This window comes from Orycteropus afer, unplaced genomic scaffold (genome assembly GCF_000298275.1).
Source record: "Orycteropus afer afer isolate SDZICR_OR568_19922 unplaced genomic scaffold, OryAfe1.0 scaffold00463, whole genome shotgun sequence".
Classification (NCBI taxonomy): domain Eukaryota; kingdom Metazoa; phylum Chordata; class Mammalia; order Tubulidentata; family Orycteropodidae; genus Orycteropus; species Orycteropus afer.
In genome coordinates this window covers 324,497-334,661 of record NW_006922050.1, presented here as the reverse complement: position 1 = coordinate 334,661, position 10,165 = coordinate 324,497, and positions in this window count along the sequence as shown.

Here is a 10,165-nt window from a genome sequence, read left to right as displayed (position 1 = left end):
ATATAGAATACATCAGGGGTCAACAAATTATCATAGATGGGCAAAATCTGGCCCATTACCTGTTTGTTTTGCTGTGGTTTTTTTTTTTTTTTTTTTTCCATGATTATGAGATTTATTAGTGAAGTGACAGGTTACAAGTCAGGTTCAAGAATGCTCCCAGGATACAATTCTTCCATCAAGACAGTCTTCCTCCACCATGCCCTCAGGTATGCCTCTCTCTGGTCCTTGGCCTTCAGCCTGGCCTCTGTCCTGCTTGGGCTCTGCCAATAGGTGCACCTCACTCTGCCAGCAAGCCTCCTGCCTGAGGCCTGTTTTTGTAAATTAAGATTTCCTGAAACACAACCACGCTCATTCCATTACGTATTGTATATGGCTGCTTCTGTGTTATAAGGACAGAATTGAGTAGCTGTGACAGAGTCTAGATGGTCCACAAAGCTTAAAATACTTGTTCTCTGATGGGTCTCTCCTAGTTCAGAGCAAAGAAGAATGAAGGAAAGCAAAGACACGTGGAAACAATTAGTCCAAGGGACTGGTAGACCATGTAATCCTCAGTCCAGGTTTGAACTGCCTAACTTCTGGTCTGATAGAGCCTGGTGAGACCCCGAGACTGTGGGCCCTAGTTACCCTTCAGGTCTGGAACCAAACTCACTCCTGTGGCTTCCAGCCGAACAATAGACAGGCGTATGGGGTGAACATTTACATCAGGTGATATAAATAATAGCTCCACTACTTGGAGCTATCAATCGAAGGGCAGTGTTTGCACAGGGAGACAGTTGGGGGGTAGTTGAGAAGGACACAGGGAAGAGCTAACTACAGGGAGGAAATGGGAAGAGAGCTGTTACAATGTGGAGAATTGTAGTCAGTGTCATGAAATAAAATGTGTATGAACTCTTATGTGGAAAATGAATTTGCTGTGTAAATTTACACCAAAATCACAATAAAAACTAAAAAAAAATTAAAACTTGTTATCTGACCCTTTAAAGAAACACTGCCAACCCCTGGGATAGATTTTTAGGGTCAATGGGAACAATAGTTTTAAGACTCTTGTAAACTTTTTCTAAATGTTTATGTACTCATTGATAATCCCAACACCACTGGCAGGCATGACATTTTAATCCTAAATATATTGCACATATAAAAATTATATTCTCCAACATAACTACAATACCATTATCACAACTAAGAAAATCCACAATGCCCTAATATCATCTAATACCAGACTATATTCAGATTTCCACAATCCCTCAGAAAAATGTATTTTACAGCTGTCTTTTTTCAAACCAGGGTTTAATCAAAGGTGTTTATACACTCCAGCCAAACACTACCTGGAGGCACACCTTGAACAAGATTGGATTAATTAGCAATTCATTACATAAGTTTAAAAAAAAAAAGAATCTGCATGACCATCTTGATGTACAAAATGTGTGCTGATATGTTGAAGTAAAAGATATGAGCAGACACTTCACCAAAGAAGACATCAGACAGCTAATAAATACATGAAAAGGTGCTCACAATCATTAGCCATTTGAGAGATGCAAATTGAAACTACAATGAGATACCATGCATGCCTCTGATCAAAAAACCAGTGAACAGCAAATGCTGCCGAAGTCGTGGGGAGACTGGAACTCTTATACACTGATGGTACAACTGCAAAATGGTACAACCACTATGGAAAATGATACAGTGCTTCTTTAAAAGCTAGAAATAGATACCATGCAATCCAGTAATCCCACTCCTAGGTATATATATCCTAGAGAAATAAGAACTGTGGGTGACACAAGCACGCATATGAACACACATGTTCATCATCACAGCATCATTGACAATAGCAAAATGATGGAAACAACTTAAATGTTCATCAGTGGATGAATGGATTAACAAGCTGTAGTACATACTAAGCAATGATAAAGAGTAAAATGATGAATCCAAGAAATAACTCACAACATGGATGAATCTTGAAGCCATTGTTGTTGATGTTGTTATGTGCCATTGAGTCGGACCCAACTCATAGCGACCCCTCCTTGGGTTTCCGAGGCAGTATCACTATGGAATTAGATTGCCCCATATTCCCTCCGAGGAGTGGCTGGTAGGTTTGAACCGCCAGCCTCTGGTTAGCAGTCAAGTGCCTTAGGCACTATGCTACCAGAGTGAAATAAGTCAATTGCAAAAGGACAAATATTCAATGAGATCACTGTTATAAAAAGTCAAGAATACGTTTACACACTGAAAAAAATATTCTTTCGTGGTTATTAGGGATGGGAGGGGGAGAATCACTGACTAGATAGTATGTAAGGGTTAATTCTGGTGAAGAGAAAGGCAATATACAATATGGAGAAAATCAGCACAACATGTCCAAGCTAAAGGAAGACACTGACAGGTACTCATAAATATAGGGCCTTTATGGCAAAGTAATAAGGAGTTTGGTGGTGTAGTGGTTAAGGCATTTGGCTGCTAAACAAAAGGTCAATGACTCAAACCCACCAGCCACTCCTTGGAAGAAAGATGAAGCAGTCTGCTTCCATAAGGATCTTCAGCATTGGAAACCTAATGGAGATCTCTATGAGTGGGAATCTACTCAATGGTGGTGAATGACTTTACAGTACATAATATGAACTATGCTGCAACTATAGCAATAACAATAATTTGTGAATAGATATATGAGTAAATACCCACCCACTGCCATGGAGTGGATTCTGACTCATAGTGACCCCCATTGGGTTTCCAAAGAGGTAAATCTTTATGGAAGTAGATCGCCCTGTCTTCCTTCCACAAAGCAGAAGTTTGAACCTCCAAACTTCTGGTTAACAGTCAAATGCCCTAGGCACTGTGGGTCATAAGGGAGTACACCCACATGCATATATAGATATGGTTGAGGATATTTCTTTGTAAATACAATTCTTTGTAAATATTGCATGCATAGTCATTTATATAATAGAGCACATATGGGGCACAGGTATAGAAATTATTAGACATTGGGACTGAACTACTGGACCTGAAAGATAAGGACCATAATGTTAGTGGACAACTAAATCAACTGGCAAAACAGTTCATAAAGAAAATGTTTTACATCTTAGTCTGGTGAATGGCATCTGGGGTCTTAAAAGCTTGAGAGCAGCATTTAAGAAACAACTATTGGTCTCTTCGCACCTGGAGCAAAGGAAAATGAAGAAAACCAAAGACTCAAGGCAGCAATTAGTCCAAAGGGCAGGAGGTCTACATGAACCACAGCCTCCTCTAACCTGAGACCAGAAAGATTAGATGGTGCCTGGCTACCAATACTGTCCATGCTAACCAGGTCCACACTAGAAGGTGCAGGGTTGTTGTTGTTGTTGTTATGTGCCGTTGAGTCGGCCCCGACTCATAGCGACCCCTCCTTGGGTTTCCAAGGCAGTATCACTACGGAAGTAGGATTGCCCAACCTTCCTTCCGAGGAGTGGCTGGTGGGTTTGAACCGCCAGCCGTCTGGTTAGCAGGCAAGTGACTTAGCCACTATGCTAGAAGGTGCAGGGTAGAATGGGTAAAAATGTAGAACAAAATTCAAATTAGAAAAAAGATAAAATCACACTTACTGGTCTGGAAGAGACTGGAGGGACCCCTGAGACTAAGACAACCTCCTAACTTGAAACTCAAGACACTCCCAGAGGGCACCTCTCAGCAAAAGAATAGACAGGCCTATAAAATAAACAGTAACACCTGTGAAAATGTGCTCCTTAGAACAAACAATATGAGAACAAAAATGCAACATTTTCCGCCCCCCAAAAAATGAGGTTAGTGGAAACAGGGAAGGAAATAGGAAGAGTGCTGACTGACAAATTGTGGGAATTGTAACTAATGTCATGGAACAATTTGTTATGAACTATTGATGGTGAAAACTAGTTTGCTATGTAAACTTTCACCTGAAACACAATTAAATGTTAAAAAAAAAAAATTGGATTTATTGGCTTTTTGCAATGAGCACACTGTGCGGGGGGAGGGGCGAAGGAGGCATCTCAATGAGTCGATGTTGGGGGCTTGTCTTAGTTGATACGGGGAAGAGTTCAAGGAAGCATGGTTTTACTCTGGATTGAGAGCTGTCAAAAAGCAAGGACAATTCCATGATTATCTTGTTGTTGTTATGTGACATCCAGTCGGACTCAACTCATAACAACCCCTCCTTGGGTTTCCAAGGCGGTATCATTACGGAAGTAGATTGCCCAACCTTCCTTCCAAGGAGTGGCTAGGGGGTTTGAACCGCCAGCTTTCTGGTTAGCAGTCAAGTGCCTTAGGCACTATGCTACAGAGCCCATGATTATCTTAGTGATTATTTTTATCTAGAAGCAAAAGGAGCAAGCCAAAAAGGGGGATTTGGGACATTTTTGTGCTTTGGACAATGTTCTTGTTTTTGTCTCTTCTTCAATAGGATTGCACAGTACTCTTGTTTTTGTCTTGCTCCATAAAGATCACAGAATGATCTTGTGTTTTGGTGTTCTGTAACATTGTTTATGTTCAATAGCAGAATTCCAGGGCTTAGTTGTTAGAGCCAGGCCAACTCAGCTGACAGTAGTTAGAGGCTGCTCTTTTCTTTCTCAAAATTCATATTTGATTGTTATGTCTCTTTTGTTTCTTTGAATCGAGTACATTTTTTTCACTGAATGCTCTGGAACTTGATTTACACTTTATTTCTCATCCCAATCCTTCTTACCACATGTGCACATTGTCTTCACCAACTCCTTTTTCAAGATGCCTGCACTACTTACTGCCAAAAACCTACACCCTTGCTATAAATTACCTCTATTAGCATCTTCACTCATCTTCTCATTAGCCTCAGAGAGTTGTCTTTTTTCATGTTCAAAAATAAGCCTCTCAACCTTCTTCATAATTAGATCTTTATTTTTTTCTCAGAAGTTGTCAATTCCCCATTGCCATGAAGTCGATTCCCACTCATAGCAACCCTACAGGACAGAGAAGAACTGTCCAGAGTGTTTCTAACACTGTAATCTTTATAGAATAAGAATGCTGCATCTTTCTCTCATGGAGAGGCTGGTGGGTTCAAACCACCAACCTTTCAGTTAACGGCCGAATGCTTAACCACTGTACCACCAGGGTTGTCAGTTAATACCCCACATATGTCAACTGTGTCCCCACATACACACTATTGTTTCTTTTTATTATTATTATTTTTAATCATTCTGCCTTATTACCTCCTATATCAGCCTATAAATATTCTCAAGTTTTTTCCTGCTTCAAAAGTCCTATGCTTCATCTCTATCCTTCTCCCAGTGGTCAAGGGTCTTAAAAGAAGAAATAAAAATAATAATTTTATGAGTTAAATAAATAAATAAAGGGAAAGTTGCTCCCTAAGTGGGAAATTTGTTTAAAAAATAATAATTACTGAAAAATAAAATCAGAAGGCAAGTAGGGACAGGAAAGAGGGGGAAATGGAAACAAGGAACCCGGGGAAGAAGTGGGAAGAGTACTATTGTCATGAAACAAAATGTGTATAAATTGTTGAATGGGAAAATAATTTTCTCTGTAAACTTTCACCCAAACCACAACCACAATACTCACTCACTGCCTTTGAGTTGGGGCCGACTCATAGTGACCCCTCCTTGGGTTTCCAAGGTGGTATCACTATGGAGTAGGAGTGGCTGATGGGTTTGAACCAGCCTTCTGGTTAGCAGTCAAATACCTTAGGCACCATGCCACCAGAGCTCCTAAGACTACAATAAAATGTTTATATATATATATATATATATATATATATAAAATTTTGGGAGCTCTGGTAGCACAGTGCCTAAGGCACTTGACTGCTAACCAGAAGGCTGGCTGTTCAAACCCACCAGCCGCTCCTCAGAAGGAAGACGGGGAAATCTACTTCCATAGTGATACTGCCTCAGAAACCCAAGGAGGGGTCACTATGAGTCGGGGCTGACTCGACGGCACATAACAACAACAACAACATATATATATAATTTTAGTTTTCACTTGAAGATCCTTGATCCATCTTGAATTGTTTTTTGTATATGGCATGAGGCATAGATTCTTGTTCATTCTTCTACATGTGGGAATTCAATTTTTTCTTGCTTTTTAAGAAATAAAACATTTCCTTTTTGCTTCAAAAACTGAGGACTTGTCTATAATCATTACTTCTTCATTTCACTTTTCTCTATTCTCCTACTGAGAGTGAGTACTTAGACTGTGGGCTCAGGACCATGGTCACAGGGATCAAGCTTAATTAACACATTACACAAAAACATTACTCTACATCCTACTTCAGTTAGTAACAACTGGCGTCTTAAAAACTTGTAAGCAGCCATCTACATGCAACAATGAGTCTTTCCTTATCCAGAGCAAAGAAGAATGAAGAAAACTAAAGCCTAATGGAAGCAATGAGTGCAAGTGACTAGTAGACCACGTGATGCTCAGCCTACATGACCATGAGATCAGAGAATTAGATGGTGCTGGGCTACCACTGTCAACCACTCAGAGGGGGATTGGTGCAGGAGATCCTGGATAGAGTAGGAGAACAATGTGGAACGAAACTCAAAATCATTTTTAAAAAAGACCAGATTTGCTGCTCTGACCGAACTTGGTGAGATCCTTGAGGCTATGACCCCTAGTTACCCTTCAGGTCTGGAACTGACCTCACTCCTGTGGCTTCCAGCCAAACCATAGACAGGCATATCTACATCAGGTAGATACACAACTTGGAATGATCAGTCATGGGAAAACACAAGGGCAGTCTTTACACAGGGAGATAGCTCAGGGGATGAGAGTCTGAGAGGAAAGGACACAAGAAAGAGGTAATATGGGGAGGAAGTAGGAAGAGAGCTGTTGCATTGTGGGGAATTTCAGTCAGTGTCACAAAACAAAAAGTGCATGAACTACTACTGTATAGAAAATGAATTTGGTCTGTAAACTTTCACCCAAATCACAATAAAAATTTAAAAAAAAAGGAAGAAAAGAAAATTCTTCCAGCGAAAAACTAAATGCTAATTGTCTTTACTCTTTTCTCTTGAGTTTCTAGAACCTATTTCTCACTTCTATTTATTTACTTATCTGTGTAATTATCACCTGCCTTGCTCTTCTTGGGTTCCTCTAAAGCTGGTATTTCTGAAGCTTCCCTGCCTCCAGGCTTGCTGACTTGATCAACAGTCCATCTTCTATAGTTCACTGTACTTTGTTGTGACTCTTCTAAAATGCACATCTGAGGCTACTGTGAGTCCATGGGTGATGAAAATGCTTAATATTCTTAGCTGCTAACAAAAATATTGGAGATCCAAGTCTAACTACAGACACCTCAGAAGAAAGACTTGGAAATCTACTTCTGATAAATCAACCATTGAAAACCTTTTGGAGCATAATCCTACTCTGACACACTGACCTGAGTCAATGGCAACTGGTTTAATTGATGGTTTCTACTGATTTATATATAACAGTGGCTAGGGTGGGTAGCAGTGGGGTTTCACTGGCTCCCAATTGACTAGAAATTAAAATTCCATGGCATGGTATTGATGACCCACCAAGACAGTGCTCTTTCCTATTCTCAGACTGCAGAAGAATTGATGCATTTGAATTGTGGTGTTGGTGAAGAATACTGAACGTACTATGGACTGCTAGAAGCACAAACAAATTTGTCTTTGAGGAAGTACAGCCAGAATGCTCCTTAGAAGTGAGAATGCCAGACTTTGTTACTCATACTTTGGTCATGTTGTCAGAAGGGACCAGTTCCTGGAGAAAGATATCATTCTGAGTAAAGTAAAGAGTCAGGGAAAAACGAAACACTTTCAATGAGATAGACTGACACAGTGGCTACAAGGATGCACTCAAGCATGGCAACAATTACAGGGCCAGGCAGTATTTTGTTCTGCTGTACATAGGGTCACTATGAGTTGAAACTGACTTGATGGGTCCTAACAACATCTTTAGGAGCTCTGGTAGCACAGTCCCTAAAGCACTTGACTGCTAACCAGAAGGCTGGTGGTTCAAACCCACCAGCCACTCCTCGGAAGGAAGGTTGGGCAATCTACTTCTGTAGTGATACTGCCTTGGAAACCCAAGGAGAGGTTGCTATGAGTCATTTCCAACCCGAAGGCACATAACAACAACAACATCCTTATCACTCTCAGCATCAACACTCCCCATGCAACACATGCTCTTAGTTCCAGCCCTGTGGAGTTCCTGTCTTTTTATTGGTTCATGATTTGTCTTTGTTCTAGATGCTCCCTCTTTTAAAATTAAGATTCTGATTCAGTAAGTATGGAGTGAGTCACAATTTTTCATTCTGTATGTGCTCCTCAGTGATGCTGGTACGGTTGTCCCACACCTCACTTTGAGTATGAAACCTAGAATTTTTCCTTTCTAAAATGGATTTATTTTTTATTTCAGTGTCTGAAAACTCCTGGCCCAGCTATTTCTACCATTCAAATTATTTCAATAGAAAAATGTGTGTCTGTATGAGATGCTGTGAGTTAGGGGTTAGGGATGGACCACAACATGGAGGTGCAAAGCCACAATGAAACAGAATGATGTAACAGCAGTGTTGTTGTTGTTGTTATGTGCCATCAAGTCGACCCCGACTCATAGTGACCCATCCTTGGGTTTCCAAAGCAGTATCACTACAGAAGTAGAATTGCCTAACCTTCCTTCTGAGGAGTGGCTGGTGGGTTTGAACCGCCAGCCTTCTAGTTAGCAGTCAAGTGCCTTAGGCACTATGCTATCAGAGCTTCTGTAACAGCAGTGGTTAACTCAAATGTCTCTCCACATCTCTATTAAAAAAAAAAAAAATAGATAAATTCATGTGCTATGGCAAACATTTATAAACTACAAAAGAAAATCCAAGTAATGCCACTCTTTAGTATAATTCAGTGATTTATTCATTCAAATATTAATTAAGCATCTATGATGCAGCCTGCTGGAAATAAGACTACAAACGAGGTAGACCTGGACCAAGACTTGATCATCTATAATCTAGAGTAAGGATCAATAACCTAAGGCCTATGATCAACTCCAGCCTGCTACCTAGTTTAGTAGTTTCATTAGAAGAGTCATGCCCTTTCATGTGCATGCTGTTTTCTGTGTCTGCTTTCATGCTACAATGGCACAGGGGAACAGTTGCAACAGAGACCTTATAGACCAAAAATCATAAAATATTTACTATTTAGTGTTTTACAGAAAAAGTTTGCTGACTCCTAGCCTAGAGGAAATGGGTAATATAATTTTCTATGCAAACTCACTGCCATTGAGTCAGAACCGACTCATAGTGACCCCTCTTTGGGTTTCCAAGTCAGTGTCACTACAGAAGTAGATTGCCCAATCTTCCTTCCGAGGAGTGTGGCTGGTGGGTTTGAATGGCCAATCTTCTGGTTAGTAGTCAAATGCCTTAGGCACCACACCACCAGAGCTCCCTTTTCTATGCAAAGGGCTATTTTTTTTTCAGATTATCCTTAAGTATTGAATGATTTAAAACTATTTTAAATTCCTTTTCCTAATTGTTTATATATAGAAATAAGTGCATGATTTTTTGTATTGACTTTGTAGCCAATGAATTTCTTAATTCACTTATTAATTCTAATAGTTTATCTGTTGATTCTTTAAGACATTCTATCATAGAATTATGTTGTCGACAAATAACAATTTTATATTTTCTCTTCTAATTCTTATATAATTTTAATCTACTGCATTAACTAGGACTACCAGCATATACATATACATATATATATACATACATACATATATCACATAGGCTTATAGGAAATATCCTGTCTTTTTCCTAATCTCAGATGGAATTTTTTTCTAATACAAAATTTTCATGAAATACCTTCATGTATTCATGGAATCATATATTCTTGAGAATACCTACATACTTACCTGATTTTTCAAATTACATATTTTATAACCTAATCTTATTACTTAATTGTTGCATCATTAAATGTTATTAAATATCTTCTAAAATATTTTAGAAAATTCCTCTGGTTGATTCTTTTTCAATCTTTGGCTCTATAAGGTATTAAAAACTGATTATTGAATTGATCAATTGAATATAACCAATCTTCAGCCACTCCACCCACTCATCAAACTTAATCTCAATATAATGGAATAGCCCAACACACTTCTCATTGCATATCATTGAATGCATAGATATTTACTGAAAGCTTCCCAGGGACGAAGAGGGATCAACACTACA